The 25,873-nt window shown below is 48.5% G+C and overlaps 1 protein-coding gene across 1 annotated transcript in view; it reads right to left on the reverse strand.

The window, feature by feature from the left end:
- ZFHX3 (zinc finger homeobox 3) overlaps positions 1-16,164 on the reverse strand; it is a 263,161-nt gene extending 246,997 nt beyond the window's left edge. Inside the window, exon 1 of the mRNA XM_087827467.1 lies at positions 16,143-16,164. The gene's annotated coding sequence lies outside the window, so the exon portion shown is untranslated. The remainder of the gene's footprint in view (positions 1-16,142) is intronic.
- Between the last annotated feature and the right edge of the window lie 9,709 nt (positions 16,165-25,873).

Consider the following 25,873-nt stretch of genomic DNA (forward strand, 5'->3'; position numbering starts at 1 on the left):
CCCTTTGAGGCCCCCGAGAACCGGACTCTCCAAGGAGGAAGGAGTGGGTGTGTAAGGTCAGAGAGGGGCCCACTCCACGAGTGCCTGCGTCTCTGTGTTTGGGTCTGCACGGTGCTCTCCCTCTCATTTTGTCTGGGTGCTAAAAGGAAAGCAGGCAGATTTGTGCCGACCCCTCTCCCTGCAGTCTGGGAACGCGGCGGCAGGAAGAACTGCTCATAACGACACTTAAGCCCCGACACTTGAATGCTAAAGGTTAAACTTACAGTCTTCAGGGAAGGGCGTCCTGCCAACTGGAACAATGGTGCGGGATGCCACCAGCTCTCCTCAGCCCTACCCGCCCCCCCCCAAAGGTACAGCCAAGTTAACCCGGCTTTTGACAGCTGTACACTTCAGGGAGAGGTGCCCATGGGCACTGGCTCTTCCCACCTCCACAATTTTGCTTGCGGTTTGCCCTTGGGATCCTTGACTTGTGGGTTCCAACTAGCTCATGCTGTGGAGATGGAGGGAACCCTCCTTGGCAACGAAGATGTAAGGTTCACACAGGTGGACGCTCTGGGAGAAATCACACTCGGCCCATGTCCCTTTGCTCCGGGTACCTGGTGGCCCCTGCAACTTGGTGCAGGCGAAACCAAGACTAGTACATTGAACTTAGTGTCGGGAACAGAGGGGCTGCCAGGAAACCCTGTTACAGGGGCAAGTGGGGTCCATATTTTCAGGCAAGGAAGGTTCCCCAAAAGGAACAGCCATGGAGGTTCTCTATCCCAGGGACTCGGTGGCTAGGCACCTGGGACCCCTCTTCCTTCTCTCTCTTAACTCTACCTCCCCAATGATAGTGAGATTCAATTCAGCATCCTTAAAAAAGGCATTCCTGCAGGAGACTGGTGCTACACAGTAAAGCAGGTGGGGCTTAGCTCTTAGAAGTTGGCCAATGGCCCTTTCCCCTCCTCCCTCCCTCCTACATTTGTTGAGCACCTACTCTGTGTTAGTTCCATGGCACCTGCATGTAATTTGCATGTAATTGCATTTATGTCTACCAGTAGCTTTGGAAAACTAGTATTATTGGTCCCATGTCAGACTCAGAGATTAAGATCACGTAGCTATGGAGTAGTAGCTAGGCTTGAATTTGAACCCAGGTCCACCTGGCTTTAAAGCTATTTCTATTACATTGTCTGCCTCTTCTCAAGGTCAGGAGAACCAAGGACCCACGGGAAAACAGAAGAGAGAGACGCTGCACAGGTGGGCTGAGGAGAGGGAAAGAACAGTGTTCTGGGAAGGGTGCTCTGGTTTTGCTATGGACTCGGGGCTAAGAAACAGGTTGCTGAAAGTCGTGGTGAATGTTCTCTAAAGGCCAACAGGCAGAAGTGACAGTAAAATACAACAACGTGAACAAGCCCCCGAGATGAGAGCAACATACTAACCCCTGAAACAGTTACCCAGTGTACCCCTGGATTTGCAGGCCTGCACTTGGCTACACCAGGGGAAGTTCACACCAGATCTTTTTGTTTTGTTTTCCTTTGTAAGTTTTCTTACTGTCTGAAGCTCATATAAGTTCCCAACTTCTGTGAGTCAGCAGGGCTGACAGGAAGAGATGATCAGATGACCAATTACTCACGAACCAATATGAGAAAACCCAGAAAACTGGGGACATCCGAAGGTTTGGAGGGTCTCCTGGCCACGGGGGTCAGGAAGGGTATCTGTGGCAGCAGCTGCAGTCCCCTCAGAAGAAAAATGCCTGCTTTGTCCATATGGAGGCTTGACCTTGGGCGAGTCTCCCACCAGCTCTGGCCTCCGCACGCGCCACCAGGCCCTGAAGCACTCCTCTGGAGGGAAGGGGGTCTGCAGCCAGGGGATGTGGTGGTCAGGTCAGTGACGCGGGTTAATGTCTCTTTGTTGTTTAGCTGGGGCTGAAGAAGAGCGCGTGTGCAACTGGGCAGGGCTGGCCAGACCCGCACAGAGGGGCTGCTGAAAGCCTTGTTAAGGAAGTACTCCTGACCGGGCAATCCAATTATGTAATGCAGCAAAAATAACTCTGGGCTGGGAGTCTTGTCACAGTGACGTATTTTGTTAATGGAGAGGGTATCAAATATCTATCTTTCAACCCCGGGGCTAAAAGGACACTCGTGGCCCTGATGGACTCGCCCTCTCCCCACCAAATAAGGGGAGGTGGGGGTGAGGGGGGAATGAGCCAGGATGCACAATTTTTTTTCTCCCTTCCTTTTTCCCCCAGGTGCAACTAAATCCCACTGTTGAACTTAGCTGTGTTCTGCCAGCTCCGCACATGAATCCACGTACAGAGCCACACAGACTCAAGTCAGTCTTGCAGTGGTCCCTGCTATAAATCCGTCAAGGAAGGTTGAGAGGAGGGAGAGGGAGACACTAGAAGAAAAAGTGAAGGGTTTTCTGTTTTGATTGTTGATGGAGCAGGGTGGGGGCCAGTTCTCTTGTTATTTCTATCTAGACTGGACTAGCTCTCCCACTGTAATGACCCGCTGGTGCCTGTTTGCCCAGGACTGTCCTAGATTGAAAACTGCACCCCAGGAACCCCCTCAGACCCCGGAAAACTAAGACAGCCAGTCACTCTCCCTCCTACAAGATTTGGCCAAATTTCCACAAGGACATAGAAAATCATGACCAAAATAGAGCAGATCCTTTTAATTCAAAATTATTCAAAGAATGACCTAAATGGGCTATTTCATCACAGGCCCTGTTTCCTGGAATTTGAAGGAAGAGCCGTATACTTTCCCCCCACCCCCCACCATTTCGCACTCTAGAGCTTTCCAGGTGGAAAAATTACCTGTCCCATCCACTTTGCTTTTCTGTTCGCAAACTTCCCAGACAATGCCTTGGCGGTTCTAAAATGCTGTGCACCCCTGCCATGTTTTGGTTGGGGACTGTTTTACATCTTTTTTTTTTTTTAAACCCTCTGCTTGAAAGTCATAGGAACTTGTCTTTTTCCCCAACCTAATCTCTTTCACGAGGTCTCGCTTCCTCCCTGTGGCATCCCGGTCACACACTGCACTGTATCAAACTCCTTTAATATATTCTCCTTGAGTCTGTTAGCATTTTTCTCTTCCCTAATGTTGATAATGACAGCATCTGATCCTTTCCTTCTACACGGCAGCCTTCTAATCCATCCTTAATCTAGACCCCCGTGACCCCCCCCCCCCCCCCCGCCCGAGGAGACCGACGATGATAAACCATCCCCTGCCCCGGGCACTCAGAGCGCCCCAGCTTCGCTCCACGTGCATCCCCAGCTCCCTTCTTTTTAAAAAATCAAAATGTCTCTAAACTCCTTGAGCTAAGTATAAAAGCAAATAGCGCTCTCCCTCCCTGAGTCACAGTCCCCGGGGCTCGTGAAGATGCAGCCCCCCCGCCGAGGGGCCACCTGGTCGCCCCCGGCCGCGGGCTCGCCCGGGGCGCAGCGGCGAGGAAAGGGTGCGCGCCCGGCCGCCCTCCCCCTGCGGGCGCTGCCTTTATGGAGTCTATTTCCAGTCTGTTTACCTGGAAAGGGCCACGTGACCGATCCAGAAGGAAATGCTGACATCATTGTCTCTCTCTCACACTTCTGCGGCCTCCCCGCCTCCCGCCCGCCCGCCTCCCGCCCTCCCCGCGCGGCCCGCGTTCCCGCAGCATCCCCGCCGCCTCGCCAGCGCCGCGCCCCTCCCCCCACGCTCACGCCTTCTCCCCCTTATTTCTCTGTCTGTCTCCTGTCACACTTTCCTTTGTTTTCTTTTCCCTTGTAGGCTGTCTCATAGATGGTCTTGGACACACACGCACACACACACACTCACACTCACACACACACTTCTGGCCCCCGCTTTTCCTACAAGCCTTTCTTCCTCTTTCTGCATCAGGTCTGTGGCCACTGAGTCTCCACTCTGCTTTTAAAATGCACTTCCTCTTTCTCTACAGATTCGAGCTTTCTAAATTTTTTTTTTTTTTTTTAAAGAAAATATATAAATGGCAGTCCTAGAAAACCTTCCAGGCCAAGGGTGGGGGCGGGAGGAGGGCAGAGCAAAGCTGCTCCTTCCAGCCACTCAATTTCCTGCTCCAGTGGGCTTAAAGATTTAGGTGTTGGGGGTTTGGTCAAACATGCCTCCTTTATTTATTTATTTCCAGCCTTTTCTCTCCCCGCTTCCCGCCCACGTTTCCATCGCTGCTCTGCCCTCTCTCCCCCAGAGCCAGATCAGAGGCCCCAGCAGCCCTTGGCCTTGTGCGCGAGGCAGCATGTGTGCAACCGGGGGGCTCCTGGGCTTTTCCCTGCCGCCTGCTGCTGCTCCTCAATCTGTCGGGGGGCCCGGGAGGCTTCTCAGCGTCCTTCCCGCCAGGGACACCGGGAGCCGGGGAGACCCCCAGGCGGAGAGGATGGGCGGCGGGCAGTGCAGGTGCCTCCGGCCTGTTCCAAGCACTATTTATACCCAGATCTATGGGACCGGGCTCTGGGGCTCGGCTGCTCGGGGAAAGCTTTCTTGGTGCACGTGGGCGCAGAGCCAAAGCATGCAGTTTGGAGGAAACGTTTAATAAAGCCACGGGAGCCCCCAAACTGTTTGTTTATTCTTACAGAAAGGTGGAGATACGATGTCCCTGGAATCTGCCTCAAAAGTGGACCACAAGGTAGTCAGGCCAGGGGGTGAAACAACAGGGGAATCAAAGGGAATGAATGGCTTGCTTGGGCCAAGGGGCAGAAGGTGCACTCCCGCCCTTTCTCCCACCTCCCACCCCGGGTCTGTCATATCCTGGGGTCCCACACACCTTTTAGTTTGGGGTGGGGCTGCCAGGTGGAAGGACATATGGGAAGATCATGCAAGAATGAGGCCCTTAAGTAATCGTGACTTAGGTGTGAACTCAGAATCCCCAACGTGCGTTTAGGTGGGACTCTACCAGGACGGCATAAGCATTTCATATTTACCACTGAGTTACACAGAAAGTCAGAGATACGGCATCCTGTTGGAAGGCCTTAGAAAAATCTAGAGATGAGACCATCTACATTAAAATAGTGCTGCTCTTCAGTGTTCAGATGTTTTCCTATGTCTTGAGAAACGTTTCCAGCTCTGTGCCCGTTCAAATGGCCCTGGCAGCCAGTAAGGAAGAACTCAGATATGAGGTTACCTTCTGGAGACCTTTCCACAGATCAGTATACAAAGTTGGCAGGGGGGGGTCTGTCTGGTTGAGGAGGTCCAGTTATAGATATGTCTCTTCAGGCATGTGAGGATCGTAATCCTCTTCAGACATGCTGATTCCAGGACTTTCTACAAGCTTTTTAAATATTTTGTACAAGTTCTAATTTTAAACTTCCAAATGTCATAGGCCAAGGACTCACTCTTTTGAGTTGTCAATTAGGTAGATAGCTCTGCTGGTCAATTAAATGAGTTTTGTGGCTTTAGAACCCAAATAAAGTGGTGTTGAGAGTTTCAGCATCGCTCTTATCATCTCCATGAATATTTATGGGGCCCTGGCTGAATTAAAGTACAAACGAATGAGGTGGAATATAGATTCTGAACTTCCTGGCTGTGGGTTAGAGATGCCTCTGCTACGGATTCGACACTATCCAGTTATTATCAATGTTTATCAAACTAAATCCCAGGGTGCTGGAGGGAGGTGATAGAGGGTGTTGGGGCTTACGCAAAAAAACACAGCTGGGTTCTAGGTCTTTTAATATAGTGCCTTTCAACTTGGGAGGGATCTGCGAGAGGGTATTTGAGGAGCTCTTTTCCCATCCTTGAATCTAGCTCAGGCTCACCTCCTCCTGTGGACCCTGTCCCAGGCCCAGTGTTGGGGTTGACATCACCCTGCTTCTCAGATTCAGCTCTCCAGGCAGATTTCCTGGATTAGTTTATAACTATCCAGACACCAAAATAACATCAGTAAGATCCCTTAGTTTCACTACTCAGTGCCTGTGCTGATGTGGAAATGCGCACGCATTTATGAATAGATTTGTATTCATGTTACGAGTGACCCCACCTGCTTCTCCATCTTGCACCATATGGAGTACACACCGTGTACATCTCCCTGAATGCCCACAGTGCTAATTGGCACTCAGTGGTGTGCCTACGGTGAAGAGCAGGCTAATGATAATGTTGATGATTATGATGATGACAATGATGACGGCACTGGATTGCTAATAATGATTCCAGGATGAGAAGAGCTCTGGGCACAGAGACGTGCTTAACAAGGGACGGGCTGACGGACTGACGGACTGAATGAATGAATAAATAAAGTTTACGTCCTCTACTGAGTATTTTTCTGAGATCTGGTTCTTTACTTTTTTAAAAAATTACTTTTTCAAAGAAACTGTCTCCACAAGCTTGTGGGCTGGGCTGCAATGGCGTAGTAATAGTGCAAGGGGGATTGACAATCACTGTTCATCATCGCTGTATTTAAAAATACATGATTCAGTTTCCTAGCACTTCTCTCTCTCAAGGCAAATGAGAAGAGAAAGGCCTTTGTAGGTACCTAGAGCATAGAGCCTCCTTCCTAATCTGCTCGGGGCGGGGCATCAGAGAGGTGACGCTCGTAGCTCAGGACAAACATGCCTCACAGTCAAGGCATGAAGGCCTGCCAGCCAGAGATGGAAGCACCTCGCAGTGATACACAATATATAAATCAATAAAGAGACTAAAAACATATAGAAAAGTAAATAAGTATAAGAAAGAGCTCCTTAACTACCTGAAAGAATCAAGATCTTTTCTTAAAACTAAGAGAGTGAAAAAAAAAAAAAATCACCAAAGACTTGGGTAGTGGTCCCAGCTCTGCCACCAAGAGCCAAATGGCCTTCAGCAAGTCACTTAATCCTCGGAGTGTGTTTTCTCCTTGTAAAATGGAGATAACAGTACACCCCCCACAGGGTTGAGATGGTAGATTTAAAGTATCTAGCGCAGCCCTAGCTGGTTTTGCTCAGTGCTTAGAGCATCGGCCCACGGGCTGAAGGGTCTCAGGTTCGATTCTGGTCAAGGGCATGTACCTTACCTCAGGTGCAGGCTTGGTCCCCAGCCCCAGTCGGGGTGCGTGCGGGAGGCACCGATCCCTGTTGCTAGGCCTCACATCGATGTTTCTCTCTTCTCTCTCTCCCCCTCTCTCTCTCTTCCACTCTCTGAAAAGCATGGAAAAAATATCCTCAGGTGAGGATTAATAAACACATAAATACATAAATACATAAATAAATAAAGTGTCTAGCACAATGCCTGGCCCCAGGCAGGTGTTCAATACGTGGTAGGAATGAGTCATAGTATCCTGATACTATTTACCTGTCTGTACTTCTGGGCTGGAGTGTGAAGATCAAATAATTGTGGAAGTACTGCTTGAGCTAGAGAGCCTTAAACAAATCTAAGATATTCTCTTTTGGTATTATTGGGCTCTGGGTTAAATCTGTTAATATTGGGAAATGGGGCAATGAGATAAAGATATATTATCAAGGACAAACTTCCTCCATGTACAGATATCTGATATATCTAATTCCAGCCATAAAGTTACTGAAATATGAGGAATGCAAGCGCCCACCAGACTTCCTTGGGGGGGAGGGGTCCTGTGAAGATTAATAGTTAAAAATGACACAACAACTTATTAAGGTGGTTGGGTTCCCCGCAGCAGAGGGGATATGTAAATCCAGGGAATGAGCATCGTGTAATATCCTTACCATTTCTAGCAACAGACCTTCCTAGGCTGGAATAGAATTTCCAGAAATTATCTTTCCCTTTTGGAATTACAGAGTATGACAGATTTATTTCTGCACATCTCACTTGCTTTCAGAGTTATTGTTTCCTCTTACTTCCCCCCCCTCTCTTTGGTGATAGAGAAGCCTGAGAACTGATTCTGTCAGGAAGTTCTTGGGGAATTTTCAGAAGGATGTACAATCAGGGTATATGGATGACTGTGAGCAGCCAGCATTTATTTTATTTTATAAAACATATATTTATAACCAATCTTCTGAGGGTATCTAAATAATCAAAACCATGAATGACAAACACATTAAATACATTTTTCAGGACTCAGGGATCCTTCTGGAGTGAGTTACCATCATTTCTTCCTCTTAAAGCAGCTCAGGTAACTTTTCCCCTGTTGCTAGGCCTCTCGGAAAGGATGTGCCATTAAATTCAGACCCCGGGATAGGAGCTCCATTGCTCCCTGGACATCTAATGCCATTCCCCAAATTTTCTGAATTTATCGACTGAGATGTTGGATGGAGCAGGTTCAAGCATCTTGCTAAATGAAATATAGATTACATTTATCATTTCCCCTCAATCTACTAAAATCTTGTTACTCTTTCATGGAAGGAAATGAATCAGTTTGACAGGACTTGTTCTGACAAGTGATATAAGTTCCCAGCACTCTATTCACTGCAGATTATTCTAGAAATGGTTTGGAGATGATTTTTTTTCCAGGTAAAGTTCCAGATTAGGACATTACGAACTTCTCTTTTGCTTTACAAAAGTAGAGGCATTAATTCTGGCTCTTTTCAGTCTTTCCAAGTTCTTAAAACTGAAGTTACTCGCCCATAATTTTATCCAATAATAACAACACCCTTATAAAAATGTTCACCCTGCAAGAAATCTAGTTGTTTTTTTTTTAAATTAAACAAAAGGTGTTTCTACCAGTATTTGTGCAATATTTAAAAGTTGATCATGCAGAAACAACAAGGAAGCAAGCGGTCAAGGCTTAAGACCTCTATTTTCACAGGCCTGTCTCTAGGTCTCTCCCATGGACTTGGGGATTATCTGAAGAGATTTCTGCATTGAATGGGTTCAAGGGCAAAGACAGGCCTGCTCAATTTTCAGATTGTGTCAATCTTGTTAAGTCTCATGCAAGCCAAAGAGTCATTATTTTCCATAAATATATTGAAAATCCACTTGGATGTAAATGAGAAAAATGGGAGGAAAATGTATGAAGAACCTCAGAGCTTATACCTTTTAACATAAATGACACTGGCCATAGGGTCTACATATTCGCTAAAATCTCAGGGCTTATTAAAAACCCAGCATTTCCAGAACATGCACAGCACGGAGATACCCTCCAAGTCAGAACAGCCCCGAAGCTGTAAATACCCAGGTGGGAGTATGAAGGTGACTTCCTTGAAATGAAATCCAGGCATCGGGGGTACTTCTGGCTATCTCCAGGGTTCGAGGTTTCTAAGTTTAATGGAGATAGGTGCTTGTGTAAAGGCTCTGGTGCGGAAAACTCCCATTGCCTTTAACGGGTCAAAGCTTGGTATTTACCCACCTTTGCGAGCCTGAAATTGAAGTTCCTGTACCCTTTCTTTGGTCCACCAGGCTGCTTCCTAGCCTCGCTTGCTCCCGGCTACCTGCTCTTTGCACTGGGGCCTCTGGATTGCTCCGCACTGCTGGGGATGTGAAGAGCTCGAGGTGGCCGCACCCCAAGGCCCTGCGGTGCAACGGCTCCTCAACACACTCCCCAGGCCTGCCGCTGCACACGTTCCCCACCAACCCCACTCCTTCTTAACTCTGGGCAACAAAATTAACCCCTTCTTTCTTGAAACCGTGACTGGAATGAACTTCATCAACTTGCCCATCGCATTACCTTAAGGTAATTACCTAATACACCATAAAACACCCCATATCTGTAACCACTACCCCCATTCTCCTCTTCTGCCTTGCTCCCAACGCAAATATTTCCGGAGCCCTAGAGCCCAGCCCCGCCGGGCCCCTCCACTGCCCGACCCCCCACTGTTCCCTTCCCCCTGTTCCCGTACCCACAGTGCACCTGCCCCCATCGCCCTATCTTTCTGTAATCACCCCATTTCTTGGAAACCTGCACATTCCCTATTCTCTATTAAAAACCGAGCATTCCTGGATCCTGCCACCTATTCAACATGGCACCCTTCCATTCACTACCCACTTTCCTAAAAAAAAACCCCCAAAACAAAAGCACGTAAACGGGTCCTCCAGTGCATGGGCGAACACCTCCAGGTCTGGGGGTGGCTCTGACCGCTGGAAGAGAATGGTCATTATTTTGAGCCAAAGCGGGTCCCTTGGCAGCGCCTGCCCACGGGCTCTGGTGTCACCTCGTGAGACCACACGGAGCAAGTCTGATTCCCTGATGCAGACCACCCTTCTCCCGTCCTGCCTCCCTCTCTCTGAACTTTCTGAGTAAGCACTGCCAGTTCCTTCAACTGTTCTTTCCATGACCTAGTTCTGAGGTCCCCTGCCTCCCTGTGTACATTTGGACTGTCTCTTAAAGGGCTGTGGCCCAGAGAAAACATAAATGTACGTATCTGCTCTGCCTAGCGCAATACAGCAGGATTCTCACCTCCTCTGAGCTCCTCACTGCACTTTGCTCAGGGCAGTTGTTGAATCCCCCTGCTGTGAAGTTAAACCTCTGAGGCAGTGGTTTGCAAAGTGTGGTGCATGGAGCTCCCGTGTCAGGATGACCCGGGAAGCTTTAATAAATGCAGATTCTTGGGCCCACCTCAGATTGTTGAATCTGACAATGTTGGGGGGGGGGTTTGGCACCTGGGAACCTACGTTTTAAACAAGTATGCCAGATGATTCTTAATACATACAAAATCTGGGGGGAAAAAATGCTTTCTCGACATCTGTTGGCAAGCCCGGGCCCTCCCCCTGTGTTTGTGCAGATGGGTTTTTGGATCCAAGACAAGACCTTCCGTTCTCCTGCAGCATATTTCATCTGGTTAGATTTGCTGCGTTGCCTCGGTCTATCAAGATCTGTTGAGTTCTTTACTCCGCAACATATGACTTCATGACAACCACACATGGGATTAGGACCAAAAATCTTAATGTCCCAGCACCGGGAATCTTTTCCAAACTGTAGTCAACCAATTACTAACAAACTCATGCTTGACCTTGAGGTCAATGAACAAATTGTCATTTGTCGCGTTGCCAAGAGCCTCGGTAAAGCCCGGATGTTCTTTGTCTTCCATATTTCCCTGACCCACTGGTCCACACCAGTCCTATCAGGGGGAAACGAAGCATGCTGACGGGACATTTACACACGAATTGTAAAGTCTATGGCCAGGTGAAGGACTGGAGTGTGCAGAATCTACCTTCTTCCCCTGTGACCGTTTTCTGAACACCTATGGAACGCAGGTCATGGGAACCCTGACGTGTTCTGCAGGTGTTCCTGCCCACACTTAGACAAAGAGCCCTTGAACGCTGGAGCTGTGTCTTACGTGTCTCTAAATATCTCCAGGTGATGAGCACAGTGTCCTGCTCAGTGACTTTCCTTTGAATGAATGCATTCTATATTTTATTCCCACGAGTCTACTTTCTTTCTTTCTTTTTTTTTTAACAAGATGAAAGCAGACTCTGCAGTGAATATTGGGAGACTATGCTTCTCGGGCATGAAGAAAGTGGTGCGCCTGGACAGATCTGCACAGGCCCGACTGCTTCTCTTAGTCACTGTTCATTCAAATGAGCTCGTTAGAATAAAGGCCACCTTTGAAATGAAGTGTGACGCAAGCACTGAGAAATGATGACACAATTTCTGAAATATCACAGCCTTACTGGAATCTGTGGCAACGGCCAAATGAGACAGCAGGAGGAGTGTTTCCGAAAAACCTTGGCCTACTGGAGCCACCTAAGTCAGCATAACATGCAAACGAGTTTATTCTGGGTTTAAATCTAATGAGACCCCTTGAGATGGTCTAGACGAAGTGTGTCGATAGGTCATGAGGTGGCTGGACAAAGAGGTCCAGCTTCCTTCTACATCACAACTGCTAACATGCCTGAGCAGTTCTCTGAGGCACAGGATAGTCAGAGTGAACAACTGTAAGTGAAGACGTGAATGGGGGAAAGTCCTGTGGTTTCCTTGGGTCAAGTGACTTTCTTCATGGTTACATCTTGTCTTTCCTGTTTCTTATGGGCCTGAGGAGATTCAACAAATACTCCAGAACATTCACTCCCCTACTAGAAAAGCCACACAGCCTCAGCTCCACATACCTGTCCTGTGTGAGGTCAAGGGCAGTGGTTTGTAATTGAGGGGTGACTTTGCCTCTACTCCACCCAGGAACATTTGGCAATGTCTGGGGACATTTTTTGGTTGGCACAGAGGTGCCACTGGCATATAGTGGGTAGAGGCCAGGGATGCTTCTAAATATCTTACAACACACAGGCCAGCCTCCCTCCACCAACAAAGAATTGTCTGGCTCCAAATGCCAATAGTGATTATCAACATAAAATTTTTTCAGTTAAAAACATAACAAGAGCACCGCTCTTGGAAAACCCTGGTCTAGGGCTATGATTCTAGTCCCAAACCTGAAAAGACTGATCCACATCAAAGGGTCACATACCTGGCTGTGGGTCTGTGAGGTGACACACAGGGGACAGACACTGTAAGATGCTTAGCAGTTCTGTGGAGAGGTGAAGGTACCAAGGTGGGAAGCTCTACCCGCTGGACTGATTTGGACGGCAGCTTGACTGGAAGTAGACAGGTTCTGGGACACTCCTGATGGCTACAGCTTTGACCTCAGAGTCACTTACTGGAAAGGCCCTCGGTCACCCCCACTCGGAGGGAAGCCTCCTCTACAGACGGAGGAACTCGGGCTTAGTGGAATTCTGCAAGAAGCATCAATCAGACACATTCATGGTCACAAAAGGGCCCTGAAGCACAGGTTATGACGATGTAACCGGAGACTAAGGATTCAGGAACGTGCGGTGGACACTAAGCAGACGTCCCAGCTGGAAAGGGTGCTGGTGTGGTGCTGACTGCAGGGAAGTCTGAGTCCTGTAGGAACGAAAGGGGAACTCAGGCTACCTGAAGCCCCCAGACGGCACATACATTCCCCACCACGTGGCTATTACTTTTGATACCGCCAAGATTTTAAACATCACCAGCTTTATACATCACAGGGAAGCTGGTAGATTTAATGAAGCTTCCAGATGCCCCTTGAGAGATGATTACAACTCTAATTAAAAATGGGGGATGACAGAGAAGAATCCCAGGGGACTCTCTAAGCAGGTGGCATTCGTACATCTTCTGTCACGGACAAGATCACTTCGTTCATGTCAGTCTGCGCTCTTTCCATTCGTAAAGGTTAGTGTTGCCAAATTCTAACACATCAGGATATTTAATGTGGTTCAGAGATCAGGAAATATTTAAAATGATACGGGACAAGAAAGTGTATACGCCAAGCCAGACTTTGATTCCTTTGCTGTCATATCCCCGGACTCACCATCTCCATGATTACACGGAGCTTAGAATACAAGAGGAACCACCAGAGCAGAGCCTGCCTTGGTGTCCCCTCTGGGCGTGGAGGAGATCAGGGAGGAAGGAGTGGGGCAGAGGACCAGGGCTCCACACTCAGAGAGGGCCTTAGGGACCAAGTAGGTATGGGCCGCAAATCCAGGTAATCAAATGAGGTTTAAAACATTATCAAGTAGGTCTTGAAGGTCAAGGCAGTCCAACTACAGACTCAGGAGATCAAGAGACTAAGACGTCAGTTTCAGAAGACATCACAGCCACTTACTGCTGTTAGGTGCTTGTCTCATCACAAGAAGACAGCTCTTCCAACCTCTATAGTCAATCCCTACAGTGCTGGCCAATCACTGGAGAGTCTTGGCCCCCCATAGGGTCCGAAAGGGAGGTCATGGCACTGATTCTCCCTAGTGGGGGGGTAGGTGTGGGGTATAGCCAGAGACAACCAGCAGCAGACCCCAAGAGCTTGACTCCCAAGAGACTGATAATTTAATAATGATCATCAAGTCTTTTATTAATGACTGGCAATATTTGGAGAGTCCCCTCACCGAGGTCCAGACCTGGGGTTTGTCTAGGATTGAAGGGTGAAGAAATATTCCTGAACCCAGCTGTGTTTGCTTGGAGGCTGGTGGTGCCCAATGTCATCTGCAGCCCCGATTCCTCCCCGAATCCTATGCACGATCCACAGAATTCCTACCATGATTCCCACATAGGCCGTGTTTCCTCTCCTAGGAATATCTTGCTCCTTTCCGCCAACAGCTACCCGAAATGTCTCCTTGAGACCCCTGCTTCCTACTCTCTGCTCGCCAAGGTCAAGGCTCATAACTCTATTTAAACTATATTGGTAATTATCTTTCTACTGAATTATTTCTCTCATGGAGCAGAAGGTAGTTTGAGCTCAGGAACCGTTTGTTTGGGTATATGAGTAGTGTGGGCCTCGCACGGTGCCTGCCACATAGTATATGTTCAATAAATGCTTGTGGAGGAAAAGAAGGAAAGAGTAAGGGAGAGATTAAGGACCAGTAACCAGGCAGACAGCAGCGTCAGGCTCTTCCTCAAAGGACGTTGGCTAGCCAGCCTGGGAGAGCCCACCTCGGGGAGAGCTACGCAGCAGTTGGCAATGGCAGTTCAGTGGCTGCAGGGATGTGATTCCCACGGCACTTACTGGCAGGGCCCCTGGGAATCCCTCTCTCTTGGCCTAGCTGGTGACTTACCTTCCTGGAAGGCCAGCGCACAGTTCTGTGCTGGCGACACTTTCGCAGAGCCAGCCAGCACTAGCCCGAGGTTGGCTGCGCCAGAGGGTTCCTAGCATCCCAGAGGTCTGACCTTGCTAAGTCCTGTCACACTCCCACCACTTCTCTCAGAGGCTCTGAAATGTGATATTATCGCATTTGGCCATTACCAATAACGACCCAAACCTGTCCGCCTCAGTTTTAGTGAGTTGCTTTTATCTATTTGCCTTCCTCAGCAGATGAGAGAGTTTGCAGAGCTGGGTCCTCATTCAGAAATTCCCAATATGTCGCTTTTGAAAGTGCTTCTTAATTCTCAAACAACTACCTACTGCTGACAAAGATTATTGTGGCTCACAGACCGGAATACATCTCTAAGGGTTTTCAGGACCCTAGAACTTGATAACACATCTCGTCTACTTTCCACACACCTTTGCAAACCAATAAATTCGGTATTCAGGAGATTCAATAGAACATTCAGCACATATCCTCGGCTGCTGTTAGGAATCGGTTCTGTAGATGCAGCAGCTATTCAAAGAAAGTGCTTTTGAGCTGGCTGTAGAACATGGTAACGTAACATCTTGCAGCCACAGAGTTAAAGAATGTTTGAACCAGAAGGTATCTTACGGGCAGACTAGTCCGGACTGAGGATGCTGAGAGGCCCAGCCGGAGAAGGTAAGTAACTTGCCCAAGGACACACAGCTAGTGAGTGGTCAGCTGTAGCTAGAAACCAAGCACGATGACCTTAAGCCACCTTGCTGCCGCTTGGTGTTGATGGTCTGTTATATGTGGTAATACAGACACCCACGCCCACAAAAGGAGAGCGTCTTCCCTCACATAGACTGAATTGTCTGCAGAAACTGACAGCCCTACTAAAACAATAACCCATTTAAATTTAGGGCAGGAATAGGCCCAGAGCCTTCCCAGCCCCCCAGAAAACAGAACATTGTTTCCATCCAAACCTTGCACTGAAAGGAAGCCTGTCAGCTGGCAGTGACCTCGTGAGACAACTTTGGGGAGAGCAAAGGGCCGCGAAGAGAAAGGCCTCATTCTCACTGCAAACAGGAAAAGGAAAGAGAAAAAGCCGGCTCTGTCTCCACACAAGGTTTGCTGGGGCTGCTGTGAGCTGTTCCAGGATGTTCGGACGGACAGCCCCTTTCCTAGGCCCATGCCAGACGCGAGCAGCGGGCCTGGGGCGCCCGCTCCCGGGACGCACACGCCTCTCACAGCTCACACGCGCTCCTGCTCCCTCGCACCCTGGGAGAGCACTTATATGGGCTTCATGAGGCTAAGTAATAAACACTTTGTCTTCACCCTGCTATTTATGGGTTGCTTGGGGCATCCTGTTCTCTGCACTGCCCTTACCTGAACAGACGGCTCCCGCGAGCCCGGCGTTTAAGAGGGACAGCAGTAAATGGGAGGGGCCCCGTGTGCCCCACACGCTCCTGTTTCCCTGGCCACCCCTGCTAACCCCGAGGAAGGGCAGCCAGCGTCCAGGCACCTATGCTCCGCTTCCTTCCGCGAGGCTCACTCCCTCTCCTCTCCTTGTTTTCCTCCTTCCTGCCAGACGTCGCGCTCTCTCAGACATCTCCCCGAGATATCCCACTGCCAGGGACTCTCTCACTCCTCAGCGACGGACCAGCCGTCTCGGGAAGCAAGAGCAGCTGCGAACCCTGCGAACCACCGGCTGAGGCCCGGGACCCGCGGGCGACCACGCACACGCGGAGTTAAGGGCTGACCTGGTCCTACCTGTTGCCGACTTCCAGGTGCACTGAGACGCCTCGCGCGTCCCCAGCGCGTGTCGCGTGTGGGTTGCAAAGGGGAGAGGTGCACCTCCGGAACCAGGGGGCGTCCAGGCCGACAGGCGCCCGGGAGCTGCCGAGGGAGACGCTGCAGTGTCCACGGGATGCAGGGCCAGGGGCGGTCGCTTGGGTCAGTTTGGGGGCCCTTTTCACTCAGCTCCTTCGGGGGTTGCAGGGCTCCCGGAGCTGATGGGTGCTGCATGGAGAGCGCGCGCCACGGCTGCCTCCTGCCCGCCCGTGGGCCATCACGCGAGCCTGGGGCCCTGCCGCCTTGTCCTCATCTCGGGCTAACCGGTCGCACCCTGGAGGCAGACAAGACAGAGGACGGTGCGTTAACTCGGCTGCTCCCCGCAGAACGCAGTTCGCCATTGCAGCTCCGATTAAATACAGGACATTATCTCACCATAATGCCCTCCTGGCCGCGTTCCCAGGAAAATTCTAACTAATCATAAAAATAGAAAGAAAAACGCAACCTAAATTCCATTCCTCGTCTTAAATGAGTGATGTGTTCACTTTTATTTATTTTTCTGGAAGCAAGGCGGGAAAAGAAAATGAATTTTAGGGCTTAGAAAAACAAGCTACTAATAGTACTAAGTAGAGCTGGGCGGTGGTGCAGACGGCGGGATGCAGCCGGCGTGGCCTGGGCGAGGCCCGGCCCTGCTCCCCGCTGTAAACTGGGAGTTTTAAGCGGGAGCACCCAGGGTGGGGGCGGGGGAGAAGGGGAGTGGCTGTGGGGCCAGGTGTGGACACGCACACACGCGCACACACGCACGCAAGCACGCTCCCACGTACCTGCTCCCACACAAGCTAGGTGCTCAGCGGCACTCTTCCGGCCCTGGCAGGCAAATGCTCCTCCAGTCCTCTTTTTGAGCAGTGAAAGGAAGCCTGTCAGCTGGCAATGACCTCGTGAAACAAGATCTTCCTCTGACACCACTGCTTCTGGAGACCCGGGGAATGGTTTTGGATCTTCCCTGCCTGGAGGAGTTTTTCCTGGAGGTTCACCTGGCCACCTCCTACTCCCCCTTTAGAGAGCAGAGCAAATGGCACTTCCTTCAGGAAGCCTTCTCCAAGAAAGAGCCCCTTTCCCGGCCCCAGCCCGGGTGCTGGTTCTAAACCCGCCCCTCACAGCAGTTATGTGCCTGTAATTAATGCACTAATTGGCTGCTGAAGGACCACTCCCCCCCTCCCTTAGATCTAAAAACCCTGTTTGTCTTGTTACTTTGTATGTACCTGGCACATAGTAGCTGCTCAATAAATGGCTGTGTCGGGTGAGTGCTGATGGGTTGGCCTGGATGTGAATGGCACCTTATGTCGCTTTGGCAGGTCCCAAGCAAATGTGGAAGCAGATCATGGTGGGTCCACCACAGAAAGCATCATGCCCCCCCCAAATAACTTCCGCTATTTCTTCCTGGGGAGAAACCACGGGAGAGCTCAAAATCCAGAAAACCAGCTCCTGAGATGCTCTCGTAATGTTACACTCGATGAAAAGAAAGTCAAGGCCACACCCCGCACCGCTCCTGCCTTGACCTGCCCCTGCGCCGGCCTTCGGATCCCAGCGCTGCCACCCCCATCATCGCTGGGGCCGCCGTAATGGGCCCTGCTACTTGACGGCAAGGTTCTAGCCGGGCTAATTAAGCATACTGAGCTAATAACCTTCCATTTTGGGCCCAGTATTATTCATAATTTAATGTATTGCTGCTGAAACATTAACCTTTCGACAACTGGCATGTTGCCCACAGCAGCCCAAGTGCTGACCATCTTTCAGTAAAATGAGTATTATTGTTAAAACAGGTATAAATCATTCATGGCTGCAGCTTTTGTGTCAGACCCTCCGTGAAAATAAGCAGTAAGCTGGGTAATTTATTTACCTTTTGGTGATTATTTTTTATGATTTTATGATCATGTTCAATGATTCATAAACATTGGCCTGGTGCCATTTTCTAATCATTTCACATTTTAAATATGGTGTGGCTGTTCTCCTTTTCATCTTCTAAAACTTCAGGATTGATACCGGACAACCTGATCCAGACACAACTGCAGTTTCGTTTGAAAGAAAGGGGTTGGGGTGTGGGGTGCGGGGGGGGGGAATCCCAACCCCATTCATTTTAACAAAACCATTTTCAACAGAGCTATTTGGAGCTTCCACTTGTTACAGCTTTGCACTCACGGCAGCAAACTTTCTTTGAAGTTTAACACACAGAGGGTGCCTTGAAATCTGAATAAAAGCACAGGAGAACAGTTAACAAGCTTCTGGTTGGAAAGATGATGGGAGGGAGCCGAAGGGTGGAGGGAGGCCTGGAAACGCTGGCCTTGAGCCAACAAGGTTGGGAGCCGCAAGTCTTACACCCGGCACCTGGTTGGAGAAGGTGATTATATCCCCTGGGGTTCTGGAAACTTTACGGCCGGCCTGCCTGCTCCTGCTGCCGGCGCTGGGTTTGGGCTCCCATAACGGTTCCAGAAAGTAGCTTTTGCTCCTGATGACAGCAAGTAGGAGCCGGAGGCTGAGAGGTGGGCAGGTCCCTCGTGGCCCACGGGCTCAGGAGACTGCCCTACCTACCAGATTCTCTTACGGTTCCCTTCACGCTCCTTACACTGGTAAAAACACAGAATTCCTAGCACATAGTAGGCCAGACGTTGTGATGGTGAAAAGGAAGCAGGCCGGGGGTGGGGAGGCAGGGAATGTGACCTCAGGCTAAAACCCCTCTTCCCCGAGTTCTGGGGCCTCTTCTCATGTCAGGTGCGTTGGCACAGAGCGGGACTTGGCCAAAGCCAGGGCGCCATCACGCCGAGCGTGGCGATGAGGTCTCCAAGTGCAGCCACAAGTATGCTCTGGAAACCAACACCCGCATCTACAGGAGAAGCCCAGGCAGGCGAGGGGAAGGGAATAGTTGTATTACTGCCCGAGACAGTTTGAGCTGAGCTCTGAGATGGTCACTTACTGGTTTTTAAAGTCCCGCGTATAGCTTTCGTGTTTTTCTTTTATTTTGATTGTCTGGTTTTAGGATTTACCTAGATACACACACACACACGCACGCACGCACACACACACACATACACACGCATATATGTATATATTATCATTATATATAAAAATTTTAAATTTTTCATTATACAAGGATATGACATTAATCACATTGACAATGTTACATAACTCTCACTCCATTTCCAAAATTTTTCATCACCGAGCAGAAACTCTGTACCCATTAAGTATTAACTTCCCCCTGCTCCTAGCCCCTGGAAACCTCTAATCTAATTTCTGTCTCTATGGATTTGACTATTCTGGATATTTTATGTAAGTAGAGTCATACTGCATTTGTCTTTTTCAACCTGGCTTATTTCGCTTAGCAGAATGTTTCCAAGGTTCATCCATGTTTTGGCATGTCTCAGAACTCCATTCCTTTTCATAGCTGAATAATATTCCACTGTATGGATATACCGAAGTTGGTTCACCCATTCTTCTCTTGATGGGTAATTGGGTTGTTTACACCTTCTGGCTGTTGGGAATAATGCTGCTATGAACAGTGGTGTAAGAGACTCTGAGTCTCTAATATAGAAGGACTAATATTTTTTGACCACTATATTTTTTTCCATTAAAAAGATCATCTGCACATTATATACATGGATCTAACTTGATCTTGCATGGTCCGCTCGCTAGCTTGGCAGTGCTGGCCTGGGCACAAGTGGCAAAGCCACTCATGCCTGGGAATGACTCTCGGGCCCTCCTAGCAACACTGCTGGCTCGGAGGACTTCCTCCAGTCACCTTCGGGCACCGTGGAGGCTGGTGCAGGCTGTGGATTCTGCACCAGCAACTTCCATTCTCCATGTCGGACTTGATAAAACAGGCTGCCTCTCAGGTATGATAAATTAAGAAACAGAATAACCTGGCCTGAGTGAAATTCCCTTTCAATCATGTCAGCCAGAGCAGATGTTGTCATGAAATTTGATGTTATGGATTTATTTCCTAATATAAAGTCTAAAGGGGAAAACAGCCTAAGAGCTGATATGTGAATTGGACATGTCTATAGAGTGTGAATTGGATTCCAGACAAAATATTGTGAATGGTTAATAGGGTCAGTCTAAGTATATTTGCTGAAATAATCTCTTGGATATGCAAATATTCTGAGAACTACACTGTCAAATATCTATTGTATCCTCTTATCTATGTGTTCACAGAACTGCTACAAGTTGTAACAAATGAAAAATGTGAATTTAAAAAAAATAATGTCACCCTAAAATAATACTTTACTTTGAATAGCAATTTTTGTTGTCAGGATTTTAACATTTTTGTCACACACCGGACAGCCAGGTTCTTAGAAACAGAATTAGTTGGAAATATTATGAGGTGAGCTTTGAGTGTCCTGTTCTGAGTGGAAACAGAAATGGGGTGGGGCTAGGCAGGGAGTGGGAGCAGATCACATGTTCATCTTGATCTGGGTCCCTTCGCCTGCCATCAGCACCTGCCAGGCCTTGGTGTTATCCCTGGGGAACTTCTGCTTCTGGCTATCTGGGGCCCTCTCAGTGTGATTCCCCTCCCTGGGAACACTGTCTTGAGGAGTTGAGATGATACTTTTACGTTCACCATCTCACCATGGTAATCAGCCCCTTACACATGAGGACGGGGGCCGAGGAGAACTCAGGTGAAAAGCTCTTGGAGAGAGGCCTTAGGTGACTGCTGTGCTGCTGACCAATTTCACGGCCTTTTCGGTGCTCTCGGGCCTGGTCAAATCCACGCGCCAAGCTGATATGACGTTTGCGGCTAATTTTATGCAAAACGCAAAACCTTGTGCAACAACGAGACAAGTTGCTGCAATTCCGTGCAAGTGGAAAAAAAACTGGGGGCCAATTTGGCTTTTGCAGATGTGACTTTGTCTCCTTGTCTCCATCATTCATCAGAGGCCCTGCTTTGGAAACTTTAAGTAATCAAAATATTTATCCATCGGCAGTGATGACGACGTGCCTGTGTACAGTTAGTCGGTCTAGTTCCAAGGGTGTTTTCACGTGATAATTATGTAACAATGCGCTTGGATGCCATGTGGGTAATGAGAAGTAAGTCATGACACTGTTATCGGCCATTATTGAGTTTTGCTAATGGATGGGACTAACTTTCCATCAAACTGGTAAGTGAGTAACTTGCAACATCAAAAGGGGGGCGGGCAGGATTAGATACAAGAAGGTGAAGATATTAGCCCAAGAACACGTATGCATGACCCATAGACACAGGCAGTGGTGGGATGGTGGCCAGAGGAAGGGTGGGGCTGGGGCTGGGTGGAGGTGGAGGTGGGCAAGGGCGGGGGGGAAATGGGGCATCGGCAATAGTGTCAACAATAAAAATAAAGTTAAAAAGCACAAGTATTTAAGTATGCAGTTAAAAATTTATGACTATTTCATTTTATTTCTTTATATCCAAACTTATTAAGAAAGAAAATCGATTTAAGGCAGCTTCCAGACAAAAGGAAAACCATGTGAGAAATCTGGTGTCTTGCCCGGCGGGCGTGGCTCAGCGGTTGAGCATCAACTTAGGACCCAGGAGATTGCGGTTCGTAAGGGCCGGGTTGCGGGCTCGGTCCCCAGTCGGGGGCGTGCAGGAGGCGGCCGATCAATGGCTCTCTCATCGTTGATGTTTCCCTCTCTCTCCCTCTCCCTTCCTCTCTCTGAAATCCATAAAGACATATTAAAAACACACACACCCCCCCCCAAAAAAAAAAAAAGAAGTGGGTGCCTAAATTGTAAGCCCTTTATGCCCAGCCAAGAGATGCCGTCCCGTCTACGTGGCACAAGGTGGTGGTGCCTCCGTCTTCCCCGCCCCACCCAACAAGGCTGGCAGCTCTCTCCTCTGCACCACCGTGTCCTGAGCGAACCTGTTCTTCAGTGTGGCTCCTACTGTGTTCAAGCCCTCACTCCCACGTCTGTGAGCGTCTTGGGGGCAGGACCCCGGCTTATTTATTTTTGTACTTCATAAACCTAGCACAGCTCTTCAACTAGGCGTGACGGTGGTGATGATGAAAATAATGCATATTATTGAGTAGACGCCATTCTGGATGTCTGCCCCCCCACAGCCTTCTGAGCCCACCCCCGAGCACACCCACCCACACCCACCCGTCCCTTCTGGCTCTCCCCTCCCCTTCCCGCCCCTTCCCCTCCGCCAGGCCCTGTACCGTGGGAGGCCCGGTGCTGCAGCGAGTCTGGCTCTCTCTGCTGTGGCTACAACAGGGTTAAAGTTGAGGTTTCTAATCGCTCCCATGAGGTCTTATTACCTGTTGATTAGGTCCTTTTGGGATCAGCATCAAACCGACAACAATAATAAACACTCTCTTCATTGGAACTCAGTAATGACCCTGCCTGCCTGCGGGGCGATGGGGAGGGCGTCGCGTGGCCCTGGAAATCGCGGGCCAGGCCGCGGAGGGGGCACTTCCAGGAGTTGGGTGGGGCGGCTAACGAGCTGATGGGCACCAGCTTGCGACTCCGCTGGCCCGGGGAACCTCCTGTTACAGCGCAAGGCCTCTCAGCCAGGACCCTCCACAGCCAGCCCGAGGACTCGAGAGGGGGAGCTGGGTGGTCTTTCCGCAGGACCCGGGGATTTCTGCAGAATGGTCTGGTAACCGGTTCACGTGCATGTCTCCAAACTTTTTCCTACGTGTATATAAATGTGAGTGAATGTGTGCAAGCGCACGCATGCATGTGTGTGCGTGTGCAGTGTCAGTGTGTTTATTACAAAAATGCAATCATACTAAACATTCTGTTTGGCAAATTGCTTTTTTTTTTTTTTTTACCCAACAATCTATCTTAGACACCTTTTTATGTCATTGCGTAAAGATTGGCTTCAGTCTGGTGAGGAGCATTACGGTAATTCAGAAAGAACAAAACAAAATATATTTAACCATTCTCCGGTTGTTGAACATTTTCCCCCATCTCCGGTTTCTTGGTGTTACAAATAAAGCTGCAATGAACACCCTTATCCATTTTCTCATGTACTTCGGCATGTGTTTCTGCAGGATATATTCAAAAGGGTTGTGCCTATTTGCACCCCCAAGGGTAATGTCTGAGCGTGTCCTTTCTGTGGCCCCTGGCAAGTATGATTTCATTTATTTGTGACAATTCAATTGTAATAAAATATATTTCAGTAATATTTTAATTTGAATTTCTCTGACACGACATTGCATTTATTATGCCATTAAACTACTGTACATAATTCAAACCTAAAGAAAAATTACAAGAATAATCTAAAGGATTTCTGCACACCCTTTATACCGATTCATAAGTTTATTTACATTGTATCCCAATTTTTTTATTATTCTTTCCCTCTCTTTGTATTTATACCTGTGCTCTCCAATGTGGTAGCCACTAGCAGCGTGTGGCTATTTCAATTTACATCGAATAAAATCAATAATTCAGTTCCTCAGTTGCATTAGCTATATTTCAAGTGCTTGGTAAATCACGCGTAGCCCTTGGCCCCCATATTGTCGGAGCAGCTATAGGACGTTTCCATCGTTGTGGAAAGTTCCACTGGGAAGCTCTGAGTATACAAATGCGTGTTTTTCTGAACCATTTAAGAGCCACTTGGAGAAATCATGTGTATTTACCCTTAAACGCTTCAATGTGTACTTCCTAAGAACAAGGACATTCTCTTACACAACCACAGCTCAGTGAGCTAAATCGGGAAATTTAATATCAATAGGAAACTATCTAATAATCCACTGACGACATTTGAATTTCATCAAATGTCCCAATATTTTCCTCTATGGCTATTGTTTTCTCGGGTCCAGGATCAAACCCAGGATTGGACCTTTCATTTAGTTGCCATGTCTCGTTATCCCATTGCATTTTAAGGACGGGGGGGATACATGGTGATGGAAGGAGACTTGACTTGGGGTGCTGAGCACACAATACAATATACAGATGACATATTATAGAATGGCACACCTGAAACCTATATAATTTTATTAACTAATGTCACTCCAATAAATTCAATAAAAACGAACTAAGTATTTAAGTATGAAATCTTCCAGGGTTAGTCGCAGGTCTCATTTACCTTTAGGTGCCCAGCACTTAAAGCAAAACCTGGAATGGAATCAACAACTGGAAAAATGGATGGATGGATAGATGGATGGATGAAGGAAGGAAGGAAGGAGGGAAGGAAGGAAGAAATACATTTCTGTACATCCCCTTATTTCTTTCTCATTAACACCTTTCCTCCTCCTTCCCCAAAAACAAAAGAGAAAAGGGCTACATATGATTCCTTTGGAATGTATTATTTTGGAACATATTATTTTGGAAGCATACGCCTAAGAAAAAGTATTGTTAGTAGGATTACAGACTGATGCCACAGTCTTTGGGAGATATTTTGGCAATATTGATCAATATTTGGAAAAACAACTCCCCTTCGCCCCAGCAGTTCCAGTTCCTGGGACATATGCTAGAGAATCCACGCATCTGTGCGCAATAAGGCCGGCGGAGGGTGTTCGCTGCCGTGTTCATCCTAACAGGAATTTTGGAAAAAGAAATCACCTGGATGTCCAGCGGTAGGGGAGTGGTTAAAAAGGTCATGGTACAGCCATATGAATTCACTGAATCATTTAAGGAATGTTCGTAAATGTCTGCCCAGCAGTAAAACACCTACGATGTGACAGGTAGTATTAGAGGTTTAGGGGATGAAGCAATGAAGAAACTCTATTTATTGGGCTTCCATGCTGGTGGGAGGGCTGCGAAGGCACAGCAGCAGGTAGAAGACAGGGCTGGGCTCTATAGAGACAAGGGGAGGCCTGCAGAGCACCGTAAACTCAGAGAAACCAACAGCTGAGCTGCAAAATAACACATGGGAGGATACGTTTTTATGTTTAAAATCACAAAATAAATCTATGCATTTCTGTATGTACGCAGATACAGGTGAACGAGTTTTCCCTTTTGGTCGGAATGGACGCTCTAGGAGGGGGTTAGGGTTTCTGCCGACGGCCAAGGGGCGCTCTCATTTTCCCCTACCTAGTTTGATTTTGCCTTTTGCCCATGAGGACGCCTTCGTGCATTGCTGGTGAAATTAAAAATAAATAAATAAACACGCTAATGGGAGGTGGAACCATCATGCCAGCTAAGGGAAAGCAGGCACTATTTAAACATTAAAGAACTGAATGCAGTTACTGAAATGTACCCAGAATAAAAATTGACCTGTAGGCTTTTGCCACCCACAGGAAACAGCACCAACCCCAATACACAAAATGCTGTGCTCTTAGTAGCCTCACCTGCCAAGCTTTATTATTTATCCTGTCTTTATTGATTCAAATATTCTCTGGGATGAAGGAAGGAAATTAATATCCGCTGCATGCTTAACACATTCCAAGTGTTATATTTGCTGCTGTCATATTTGCTGTCTCATCCTGGGCTTGAAAACCCTAAAAGTATCACTATCCCTCCATTTTACAGATGGGAAAACCGAGGCTCAGAAGGTTTATCACATTTCTGCAAGGTGGTGGAGCCTGGGTTCAGACTCGGTCCTTCCCGACGCCAGACCCAAGGGCTCCCGTCTCTCAGGCATCACTTAGGAGTGGCTGGAGAGTGGGTTTGCCACTGGGCACCTTGGACTCCCGGGTCTGGGCGTCTCCTTGCCCTTTTCCTTCATTTTTGGGGGCGCTCTAGAAAGGCTTTAGATACTGCCCTGGGCGCCTTTGTCAAACTCTCCTCCACGG

Source organism: Miniopterus natalensis, chromosome 18, assembly GCF_054644295.1.
Source record: "Miniopterus natalensis isolate mMinNat1 chromosome 18, mMinNat1.hap1, whole genome shotgun sequence".
In the NCBI taxonomy this organism is placed as follows: domain Eukaryota; kingdom Metazoa; phylum Chordata; class Mammalia; order Chiroptera; family Miniopteridae; genus Miniopterus; species Miniopterus natalensis.